This window comes from Lactuca virosa, chromosome 3 (genome assembly GCF_052849685.1).
Source record: "Lactuca virosa cultivar CGN04683 chromosome 3, Lactuca_virosa_CGN04683_v6, whole genome shotgun sequence".
Classification (NCBI taxonomy): domain Eukaryota; kingdom Viridiplantae; phylum Streptophyta; class Magnoliopsida; order Asterales; family Asteraceae; genus Lactuca; species Lactuca virosa.
In genome coordinates this window covers 216,486,883-216,499,299 of record NC_136428.1, presented here as the reverse complement: position 1 = coordinate 216,499,299, position 12,417 = coordinate 216,486,883, and the positions used below count along the sequence as shown (strand labels likewise).

Sequence of the window (12,417 nt, the reverse complement as noted above, 5' to 3'; positions counted from 1 at the left end):
TAAAAGCGATGCTAACCTGGAACTGGGTGTTACAATTTATATATGATTATTGTCGTTGGTAGAGAAGGTAGCGACAGAGGTGTCGGTAGTAGTGATGGTGATGGTGGCGGTTGTAGAGTTGGAGGAAGCGGTACACGAAAAAGGTGGTTATGACGTTGCATATTTATATATAAATATTACATTTCCCATCGCGTCGTTACACATGAATGCTTAAGAGCCAATGAAATAATGTGTGGCTATATAGATTCTTGTGTTCACAATCTTTTCTCTCAATATATATATATATATATATATATATATATATATATATATATATATATATATATATATATATATATATATATATATATATATATATATATATATATATATATCGTTTGACTCAAATGTGACCAGAATTTTGTTAGACACAATGTTTTAAAAACCGGTTTTTTAGTTCAACCGGTATGGTGACCGGTTTCCAGTTTAACCGGTTCGACCGCCGGGTCAACCGGTTTCTATAATTTTCATATTTTTTTCTATTTTCCTACACATACATACATATATAAATCATGAATTTGACTTTTACTAGTCGAAATATTAAAAATATACCTAAAAATAAGTTCTAGATCAATCCAAATACATTAAAAACACATTCCTGGCCAATTATTTCGACTGTCACAAAGCAATATTAAAATAAATGGATAATTATGAAAATAAAAATAATAACTATTTTTGACACTTTTTTTATCGAAAAAAAAATAAATTAAAATTAAAATAAATTATTGTTTTGATATATACATGTAAATATTCTAACCAAATAGTAGTTGTACGTTTATGGATATGTATGTACGTTTATTAATTTACTACAATATTACATTATAATTTTTTTTTAGAATATTTCAAAATATTATTATAGAATATTATGCAATAATTATTGTAAAATACTTCAGAATATTCGAATAGAATATTATGGTTAATGTCATAAAAGCCCTCAAGTTTTCAGGGTTTTGTCGGTTTTGCCAAAAGTTGAATTTTATGTCCGTTTTTACCCTAACATTTTCTAAAAAATGTTCGATTTTACCCTTTTATCGGTGATAACAGGTTTTCCAGGTTACCATTATATTAAATTCGCAAAAAAGTCCTTAATTTTACCCTTTTTTTACGTTTTTACCTTTAAGTTTATAATTGTTTTTACACTTTTAGCCTAAGTATTTTTTTTCATATTATACGTAGTCATGTAGAAAAATCGTATTTATATACGAAAAAATGTTTAATTAAATATTGTATTTATATACTTTTTTTAATGTTATATATATATATATATATATATATATATATATATATATATATATATATATATATATATATATTTGTTTGTGTGTGTGTGTTTGCAAGGTTTTACCATTTAAAAAGATAAATAATATTTTTAGAATTATGAATACATATTTTATAGATATAGTTTTTAGAAGTATAAATACATATTTTTACATTTTTATAATATTAATATGTATCTATACTTCTAAAAATATATTTATAATTAAAAAAAACATATATCAAAATACATATTTACACTTCTAAAAATATATGTATATACTTATTTAAACATGTTTATGATTGAACAAGTTTTTTTATTGATATATATATTGTTAAATACATAAAAATACGAATTTGTAGTTCTAAAAACATATTAATTTGTTTTTTTTTTACATTTTAAATGGTTTATCTAGGAAAAAAAACTTATATATGGATATATATATATATATATATATATATATATATATATATATATATATATATATATATATATATATATAAGAAATAACATTAAAAAAATGTAAATACAATATTTAATTAAATTTTTTTTCGTATATAAATATGATTCTTCTACATTAATACGTTTAATATGAAAAAATATATATAGGGTAAAATTGTAATAAAAATTATAAACTTAAGGGTAAAAACGTAAAAAAAACAGTAAAATTAAGAGTTTTTTTGCGATGTTAATATAATGGTAACTTGGAAAACCTGTTATCACCGGTAAAAGGGTAAAACCAAACATTTTTTGGAAAATGTTAGGATAAAAACCGGACATAAAATTCAACTTTAGGCAAAACCGACAAAACCCTGAAAACTTGAGGGTTTTTATGACATTAGCCCTTACTTGAATACATCTATTTCTTTCTTTGGCCTACTACTTGCATTATTGAGTCGGACCTAAGCTAAATCGTGGGTTGTTACTCTTGATGTTGTGTCGATCGGTTGGAAGGATAAAAAAAATAAAAATAACGATCGTGAGGAGGGGGGACGACGATTGAGAGGCATTGAGTGTAGGAGGTCGACGGGATTTTGGAGTATAGCCATTGAAGCAGAAAATTGATCATTAGTTGGTAAGTTTTCTTCGTATCTTCTTCCTCAAGTCTCTAGGGTTCAATTTCTAAACTTATAGTTGAGTTTATGAAGCCAAGTTTTATGTTTTTGTGCGTTTTGACAACCTAGTTTCACTTCAATCCTTTTGGCTCTACGGATGACCTAATTTCTAGCCCATTATGTGTGTTCTAGGTTAGTTCTTGCTGTCAAAATCCTTCTAAAAGCACTCCTTTATATGTTGTTGATGATTCTTAAAAATTAGTTGGAATTGTGAAGTCGATTTCTCTCTTTTGGTGTCATAATTCTTGTTTCTTTTATCTCTAATTCTAGTAATTTCATCTGTGATATTTTTCTTGATAAAGATCATGTTTTGAACCATTCAAATGGTTCTCATAATAGCCCCTATGTGTCTTTTTCTATGGCTTATTGTGTGGTTGTTTTGCTTGCAAAAGATGTCAAACAACTAGCTTGAAAAGTCCTGAAATTCATGGTTATTATGTCTTAAACCACATCACGAAGGCTGAAATAACTAGTTTACTTTTCTGCCCAAAAACCACATCACGAAGGCTGAAATAAATAGTTTACGTTTCATGTCATTCTTGTCTTATGGTAGCACAAAGTACAGTCTAAAGGTTACCATAGTGACCAAATCTAGGCTCCTTCACACTTGACTGTTCAAAATCGCTGATATCTTTTCCTTTTTCCTTCTTTAATCGTTCAAAGCGACATAAATACTAACATTGAGGTTTTAATCCCATTAATACTTGCTATCTAACTTTCATGAAATAAAATAAAGAGTTAATTACACCATGGTCCTTATGGTTGAGGATAGTTTCATTCTTGTTCCCTAACTATTTTTTAACTCAGATCATCGCAATATTTTGTTTTGTTTCTGTTTTGGTTGGTGGTCGATTTGAAATTACTAGTTTACCCTTAATAGATTTTTTTTGTATTTTTTATTGATGTTTATAAAATTCAAATAGATCCAACACCATTTCGCTAACCCAACTGAAACATAATTCTCTTATTTTTGTTCAAAACTCATAAACCTAAAGAAAACAAATTCCAACATTAAGTGACATCATTATGACACTCAAAATAACTAGAGTGAATCATCTCCACCTCTCACCTATGTGTAGCCTCTGATGGAAACGACTTGACTCTCCTACATCTTTCATATCCTTTTTTCAATTTGTAACCCATTTATTTTGGTTTCCTTATCTAGATTAAATCTATTTCTTACAGTCTCTCATTAGAAAGCTCGTCGGCACCATCATTCGTAGATCAAAACCATTTTTTTCTAAATCATTATCGCTATAGAGAAAGAGAAAGAACACTGTCTATTACTCCGTATATTTTTAGGATTGCTTTCACTAGATCAGAACTATTTCTTTTGGTTCTCTTACACCGTTAAAAACACAGATATGATGGAACCAATAGCAAGAGAGGCATTGATTTTGGTCCCTAACAATCCATTCAAAGTTACGTCGGCGTTTTAGAATGGGGTGGATCCGTGTGTAGGATTTATATTTGTTAGGGTTTTACAAAGGTAGGGCAAGAAAAATAGGTGAAATTTTTGTTCGACGAAAAACTCATAAACAATTCACTAAAATACTCCGGAAACATGGGGAAGTTGTAATTTTAACGCCGACAATTTATAGTGGGGGTGATGTAGAGACGAGGTGTGGGTGGTGTCTTAGATTAGGGGTGGTTTATTTAATAATTTATTTTATATAATAATTAAAAAAAAATTGATATAAAACTTAAAGAATAACACTAACACGTAATAGTCATTTCAACTCTTGGACTAAAAATAAAACAAAAACTAATTATAAGGATAATCCAAGTTAAAAAAAAAAAAGAGTTTTAAATTATTTGTTTAAATTTAAAAATAAAAAAAACATTTTCATTATAATAATTCATTATTTTTCTTATTTAGAACTCATTAGTTTTTTTAGAACATTGATAAAGATCTATTCTGTAAATTTAAGGACCACATATGTCAAAACGATTTCTATATAGAGACCTGTCATGTAACATTATACATTATACTAATAATTTCATGTTCCTTACGGAACAGTAATGTGATCTGATTGGACCAAACCTTTTTTTTTTCTTTTAATTTTTTTTCCTTTTTGGATCGGAGGATTTTCTCCCAGATGCTCAATTGCTCATGTCTTCCTTTTATATCATTTTCCAGTGTTCATCTTTTTTCTAGAATCCCCCACCGCCCCACCGCTTGTCTCACCTTCTCACATTTGGCATAAATCGGATGTACGCATGTGTAATCCACCGCTTCTTTCCTCCACTCTTCCCGCCGCTCCAATCTCTACCACTATTCTCGGCTTCTCGCCTCCATCGTCGCCAGAGAGAAGGATCTACTTCGAGATTGAAGGTCTGGGATCTTCAGGGTGTGCGACAGACGTCGTTTGATTACACCGGAACCCCTTCATCTGCTCCAAAAAATCAATTTTCGATTTCCCGTTTCACTACTCGCAATTAGCAGTTTTCTCTGACTTGATTAGGGTTGATTTACCACAGTGGAGACAGAGACGCTCTCATTACGGGTAAAGTTTCTTCCTTTCTTCCGCCCACCGCAACTCCCTTGCTCCACCATAACAAGCAACACTGCCACCAGTTGTAGACCGCCTTCACCTCCGTCCAATGCAGTTACCACCACCGACCACTCACATATCTATGTGACATACATCATTGTCGGCGTGTACCTCAGTGGATGGGTTAGGGTTCCAATCGTTCCCTATGTTTTTTCACATATATTTTTCCTTTGATTGATGCAACCATGGTGATCTGTACGGTTTGTGTATCAATGATGTTAGTAATTTAAAAGTATTGTCACGTAATTTCACCTGTTTTTAGCTGATTTATTCTATCTCATCTTCATCTGACTATATCATGTCGTTCTTTTTGAGATATGTTTTTTTAATTTGTTTTATTTTTATTTGCAGAAGGAGGGAACTGGTATTAAACTGATGAAGTTTGGGAGTTAATGAAGACGAGGGGTTCAAGATTGCCATGTGGTAGCTTACAAGTAAGGAACTAATGAAAAATTACAAAGTATTATGAAAAAAAAAATTCAATGGTATAAGTTAGTAAAATGTTCCGGTTACTACATAGTGTACATATTTTAGAATATGGTATTCAAATGCCTCAACTATTGCATGTTAATGTTATCTAGTTCGTCCTGATAAATTTAGAGTTGTTTGGGTTGTTAAGCTGGATGAACTTTATGAAATTCAATCAACAGTCCATAGTAATGCTTGACCACTTTTTTCCCACTATTGTAGTGTCATCACTACTCTGGTAAGTGGTTAATCTTGGATTCTTGATAACAAATACACATTGGTCATTATTCTCAGTGAAGTTAACATAAGTTTGGGTGTGACAGGTCTCCATGTTCATGAAGAAACCTATAGATTGGAGGTTTGGCTGCATAGTTTTATAATCAATCCATTTTTTTTGTTATATCCCAGTCAACTTTGGAAATTTAATGTTGTTTGCTACTTTTAATTTCAGGTTTCCACTATTGAGAGAACTCCTAGAAAAAATGAAATTAAAACACGGTACTTTTTCAGAAACACTTGATGAAAATTGTCCTGATATAACATTTCATATTCATGTTTTTTTGAAAAATATTAGAACCTACCTTTGGCATGTTGATTTTTTTTCAAAATACACAAATTTAACATTATACTCTCGAAAGCACCATTATATACCATTCAATGCTACCATTTTTCTTTCATTTTTCTAAATACCATGTTTACATACCATTGCATCATAATTTCTTAAATCTATCCGAATATAGCATTGTATTTTGATTTTATTTAAACAACATTGATATAGCAATGTATTTAATCCCATTTTGGAAGATATATAGAAATCTAGCATTTTATCTTCACTTTTTTCGAAACCATCATCATATAACATTGCATTTTCAATTTTTTTTTTTAAATATACCTAAATATAACCTTGTAATAACCAAATTTAGAAGTGTACTTTCTTTCTTTTAGAGCATGCAAACATCAAAGATTGTATTTTGATTTTAGTCCTTGAAACAAAATAGCGCTCACTTAGATCATCACCTATAATTTTGGTTAAGGTGCTCTTTATATGTTTATTTCTGAAGTATTTTCGCTTCTTTTTAATAACAATTGTTGGTTTTTTATGATTATTTTTGAAGGATTTCAAGAAGAAACATAGAAGCTGCAAGCTAGGGAAGCCAATTTCAAGAAGAGGGAAGAGGTACTCAAGAAGTTTTGTCTACATATATGTTTATCATAATATAAATATATTTTTAAATTGGTACCAATTTCAAAATGTTTTAGAAAGGTAAAAATGGATTCTTTTCACCAAAATGCCCTTTTCAGCCAACCGTTATAGAGCCCTTTCAAAATTATTTGAACTCTAAAATATATAAATAAAATTAAAATCCAAAACCATTTCACTGCAGCTTACTTTTTCCTTTCCCCTGTAATTTCCAAAAGCAACCAAACTGCCCTTGGTAACACTAACCATAACTTTCACAAAGTCCAATTCTATAATAGTAATGGGTGAAAGTAGGATGCTAAAATACACAAACACACAAAAGTACGTTCCCATTTCATGTGCTTAACTGTAATTTCATGTTGGATTGTTAGTTTAGAATATGTATAGTTGCAAACTACTGGAGCAGAGCTGAAAATTGCAGTAAAAAATGTATATTTAATTATAATGTTGTCAATACAAGAAATAGTAATGCATTTTCATAATTTTGTTTAAAATGTAACAGTACTAAACAAAGGTACTACACCCTTCACTTACCCCCTTTAAGGTCAATTAATAGTTTAGGGGTTTTTTTTTCATGATCAGTTTCAGGTAATAATTTCAGATAAACCATAAGTTTCAGAAATGTGGAAATTCTAATAAATCATTCGTGGTTTATACCGATTATTTCATTCATTTTATGTAGGAATTGGGTTGTTTGAAGCTTGACATGTGAATGGAGATGATCTTGATGGTAGCATCCTCAGGAATCAAAAGAAGTGTCCTAAATTTAGCATAATTGTTGAGGAATGTATTATAGTTTTCCATAAAAAGTAGTGTCCTAAAAGTGGCTAGGCAATGTACTATAGTTTCACATAAAAGCAACACTGTCCAATCCCCGCAACGCGGGGAAACCCTTCTACTTCGTCATAAATGTAAGGAGTAATCTTAGATTTTCTTTTATCATTCTTAAGTTGTGGTGACCCATAACAAAATCTCATATGTAGCACATAGGATTTTAGGGATAATCCGTCGGAAAATTTACATTACGTTGAATTTTTTTTTAAAAATAAAAACTAGTTGTGAAACCCATGTATTACATGAGTTAATTTAAAAAAAAAAGTTAAATATAAAGGTCAAAATATTTGAGAACTTTCAATTTATAAGAAAATAAGAAAAATAATGAATTATTATAATGAAAATGTTTTTTATCTTTTAAATTTAAACAAATAATTTAAATAAAGAAAATAAACTAATGAGTTTTAATTTTAGAAATTTTGAAATTAAAATGTAAGTTTATTAATGAAATTGATATCCATTTATTACTACATTTATTGCAATTGTTATATTAAAATATTATATGGAATTTAATAAAATAGAAAAACTAATAAAATGACATGTGAAAAAAAAAATTAATTCAAAATAACCATAAAATAACATTTGACAAATTGAATGAGAGTGTGATAAGTGGCAAAAAAAACATTCATTTATTAGAGAGGATTATATTGGCCCGGGAAATTCAAGGGAAACCCCTAGGTTCGTCCTTGTAGTTAAGGACCATTACAAAATTAGACAATAATTATTTCCATAATTGTTTCATATTTAAAGACAATTATATAATTTGTTTTTGGATAGGGATCATGTCTCTTTAAAACTATATGGACTAAAACTGTATATCAATTTAGGTAAAATTTTGTATATGCCCTTGTTAAACAGCTAAATATCGTATTTGTCGGGCCTAAATCCTAAATATCGTATTTGTCATTCCTAATATTTTATAATACCATATATACCAAAATCTATTTTTTTGTTTATTTTTAATTCATTTTCATAATATTAAATAATTATAATTAAAAATACATTTTAAATGGACAGTAATGCCCCTTGATACTTATGTGCTCAGATACGTTTTGCCCAATCCTCCATCTCAATCACGATTGCAATTTCAGACTCCAATCCTCCATCGGCATGAGATCGCATGCACAACATCAGGTAATCGCATCCTTTTGTCGCTTCAACCCTATACCTATTTTCCATCTCTCCAATTTCGTTGCTGTTTATTGAATCGTCGACGTGAAGTTATTGATATTTATTACTGAATGTGGTCAAACTTATCAAGTGCCATCGCCTCCTCCTTCAAATGCTCACGTTTGATTTTGTTCTTGATAAGGTGTGATTGTGTCACCAAACCTACACTCCAGGTATTCGATGAAAAGCCCAGGCGAAGTAGTTATATGTATGTTCGATTGTGACACCAGACCTTCATTACTCAAAGTTATAAAACTATTCAATTTACAATCATGGGAAGGAATGGAATGATTAATTCCATTAAAATAGTTTGTCCTTATTTAGGTTTTAGAATGATGGTGAATTCTGGGATGCTTATTGAAAGTGACGTGAACACTAATTGCAGGTGACAGTTCTGAGAACATCTGGACTTTCTACACAAACATAAATCTGATTCATATAGGTCACCTTCATAAGTAGGTTCTTTTCTAATTTTAATGTATTTATTAGTGTTTTTTTCAAATCAGCAACAACGAAATTGAATCATCAATATAGCATGGGTTTATGATCATGCGTAGTTGATAGGTTTTTACACATTCACATATATGTATGAATACTTTTCACGTAGACAAATCAATCAACAGCAACAAAATCAACTGAAACGAAATTGAAACTATGGAAAATAGGAATAAGGTAGAAATCAATTACCTTATGCGTGTTCGTGATGTGTGTGTGACAACAGGAGCAGCTGCGATCGTGAGGAAGAAGCAGCGATTGTGAGGAAGAAGTAGGTTGTGAACGTGATTAACAAAAAAACGTGATTGTGGAACAAAAAACGTGATCTGTGTATTGAATTGGAATTTAGAAATAAGGGCAATATTGTCCACTTAAAATGTTTTTTTTTTTTTCGTTTTAATGATTTTAAAATAATAAAAAAAGCTTAAAAATCAATACAAATAATAAAAAAATAGATTTGGATATATATGATATTATAAAATATTAGGAAGGACAAATATAATATTTAAGGTTTAGGTAGGCAATAGGATATTTAGCTGTTTAGCAATGAGGTATATTTAAGGTTTAGGTAGGGAATAGGATATTTAGCTGTTTAGCAATGAGGTATATGAAATTCTGCCTAAAATTGAAAATCTATAGGAACCAAAATTGTCATGTAGGCATTTTCTTTATTTTTACAAGGATTAATTATTGTCTGTACATAGAATTTTTTGTAACATTACTAATAATTGTGAGGAGGTTTTTTTTTTTTTTTTTTAATCTAAATAGTCAAGAACCATTTCTAAAACTGTTAGCACATTTAAAGAACATTATATAATTTGTTTTTACATTGAGACAATGTCTGTTAAAAATTATAGGGACTAAAACACTATATCATACAATTTATTTATAATATATATGAACCAAAATTTTCATGTGGGCATTTTCTCTATTTCTTACAAGGACTAATTCTATAAATTTTCTTGTCTGCACATGGACGTCGTTTGTAACATTCAGTAAAATAGGAACTTCTTTTGTAAATTCAATGATCATTTTTGTCAAAATATATTCTTTACAAGGACCTCTTACGTAACATTCCCAATAAATTTTACTTATCTGTAATATTTTCATACTTAATAATATTATATAATTAGACATGGACTAATTATATACATATATTAAAACCCAACATGTATGTGAACAGGAAAATTCACAACTTTCATACTTTCACCACGTTACTTTGTACATATTCACTCTTTAGTCCTTCTATGTTTTCACCATCTTACTTTCCCAATCCAAAACCCCACCGCCATCGCTTTTCAAATTCTTTGGACTCATGTCTTTCTTCGTTCCCGACCCTATTGGTTTGACTTCTCCGACGACTTCTCATCCAATAATTTATGATTTCGATTTCTGTCGCCAACAATCGTCTGCTCTCTATTGCCGCCACCAACTGCTTGTGCTCTGTTGCTGTTTGTACTTTCGATATGTTGTATGTTGTTTCAATTTGATTATGATATTCTGTTCAATTGCTCTTCATTCTGTTTTTTTGTGTGATGGCTCTGACTTTGTGGGTTTGACATTTCTGACTATTTCCCGTCTAAGAATTTAGGATTTCGATTTTTGTCGCCAACAATTGGCTGCGCTCTATTGCCGCCACCAATCGTCCGCCACCAACTACCTGTGCTCTGTTGCTGTTTGGAATTCCGGTATGTTGTATGTTGTATGTTGTTTCCATTTGATTTTGATTTTCTGTTCAATTGCTCTTCCTTCTGTTTTTTGTGCGATGGGTCCCAATCTCTGGGTTTGATCTCGAAAACCAGTATTACCACCACCAGACGACAAATCAATGCCACTTTTGTTGATTTCTTTCAAGTCAGCCTCCACGAACTCTATCCTTGAACCATCTCAGGTTTTTCAGGTAACGTTGGTGTACTCAGTTATTGGAAGCAAGGGAGCTATATTCATATTTCATATTGTGGTAATAACTGTTTTAGGTATAGCTAAAGATATACGGAAGAAGCAAATGTTTGTCTCATCATGTAAATTACTCTGTAAGTACCTGATTCTGCTAGATTGTTCCTTTCACATATTTATGCTTCAATACTTTGATCTCACCCGGTCATCACAATAATCATATTCTAGGTTTATGTCTCAGTCCTTAAAGCATTGGAAAGTTTTGAGTCTTTCCCTTTGTTTCTTTTAAATTTAAAGAAACAAATTGGCATTCTAATTTTTTCTTTGTTTCTTTCTACTATATATTTCCTATCATACCTTCTAACCATACAAGATATTTTTTAGACAGTTGCCCTAGATGGTGAAACTGACCTTAACACATAACACAAGAGATATACAACAATTCAATTCCATTACTTCAATGAAACTTCGGATGGGTGGTGCCTTATTCTATCAGGATGCTGAGAAAAAAGACAATGGATATTGAGAAGAAAAACTATGAAGGTATCAAATATCATCTGATTTTCTGAGTAATGTTGTAATTATGTATCTTTGTACATGATACTTAAATATTAAAAAATCATGGAATTTCATTTCTATATGACATAGGAACCTTTTATTGAGAAGAAGGCTGTCCTATATGATCGAAAATACCATGAGGAGTGGACCAGAATCAATGCTCAAGGATATGACAAGCCTCATCCTCACAACTTTCATTTATACATACCAGAGATGTTTAGTCCACCACCATTAGGTGCTTTCTCTACATGTCATATCACATCTTGGAATAGGGTCGGGAACGAAGAAAGACATGAGTCCAAAGAATTTGAAAAGCTATGGTGGTAGGGTTTTGGATTGGTAAAGTAAGATGGTGAAAACATAGAAGGACTAAAGAGTGAATACATACAAAGTAACGTGGTGAAAGTCTGAAAGTTGTGAAGTTTACTGTTCACAGACGTGTTGGGTTTTAATATATGTATATAATTAGTTCACGTTTAATGAATTCTAACTATAACTCGTAATATAGCACATTGATTTAACTATTTTGGAGGACATTTTAAAACTTAAAAAGAAAGAAAAGAAAAAAAAAACTAGCTCCCAAAATATGGATGTTACAACCTTTGCAACATCACAATTGTCTATAGAATATTGCTTTAATAACTTCTTAGTTTACACCTCTTGATATAAAAAATGTATCTATCATCGTTTGTTTGACCTACATACCTAAAACTCATCTCCTTATTCACATTCATTTTAATTTTACTTACCATAAGTATGGAGAAGTCAACAACCATAGTTTCATCTGTAGACCCCGAAGACAAGGTCATCAACATAAAATCTAGAAAAGCA

At 30.4% G+C, this 12,417-nt stretch overlaps 1 protein-coding gene and 1 long non-coding RNA gene across 11 annotated transcripts in view; one reads left to right on the top strand and one right to left on the bottom strand.

Moving 5' to 3' along the window:
- The window catches only part of LOC145166980 (uncharacterized), a 30,887-nt gene extending 21,427 nt beyond the window's left edge, over positions 1–9,460 (bottom strand). For 3 of the 4 annotated variants that reach the window (XM_079086051.1, XM_079086052.1, XM_079086053.1), the window contains exon 1: positions 9,325–9,460. The gene's annotated coding sequence lies outside the window, so the exon portion shown is untranslated. Of the gene's footprint in view, positions 1–8,399; positions 8,870–9,324 lie in introns of those variants that run through there. The other variant, XR_013740825.1, reaches the window with a different exon arrangement.
- Positions 4,461–12,110, top strand: LOC145166981 (uncharacterized). Of its 7 annotated transcripts, XR_013740826.1 has the most exons (11): positions 4,461–5,087; positions 5,316–5,398; positions 5,756–5,790; positions 5,884–5,930; positions 6,548–6,609; positions 8,513–8,601; positions 10,724–10,820; positions 10,935–11,032; positions 11,109–11,165; positions 11,413–11,571; positions 11,677–12,110. It is a non-coding gene; the product is annotated as an uncharacterized LOC145166981 (long non-coding RNA). The 7 variants fall into 7 exon arrangements; XR_013740832.1 differs by having other exon boundaries at positions 4,466–5,087; positions 10,724–11,032; positions 11,417–11,571; XR_013740827.1 differs by having other exon boundaries at positions 4,469–4,916; positions 10,724–11,032.
- Positions 12,111–12,417: the final 307 nt, after the last annotated feature.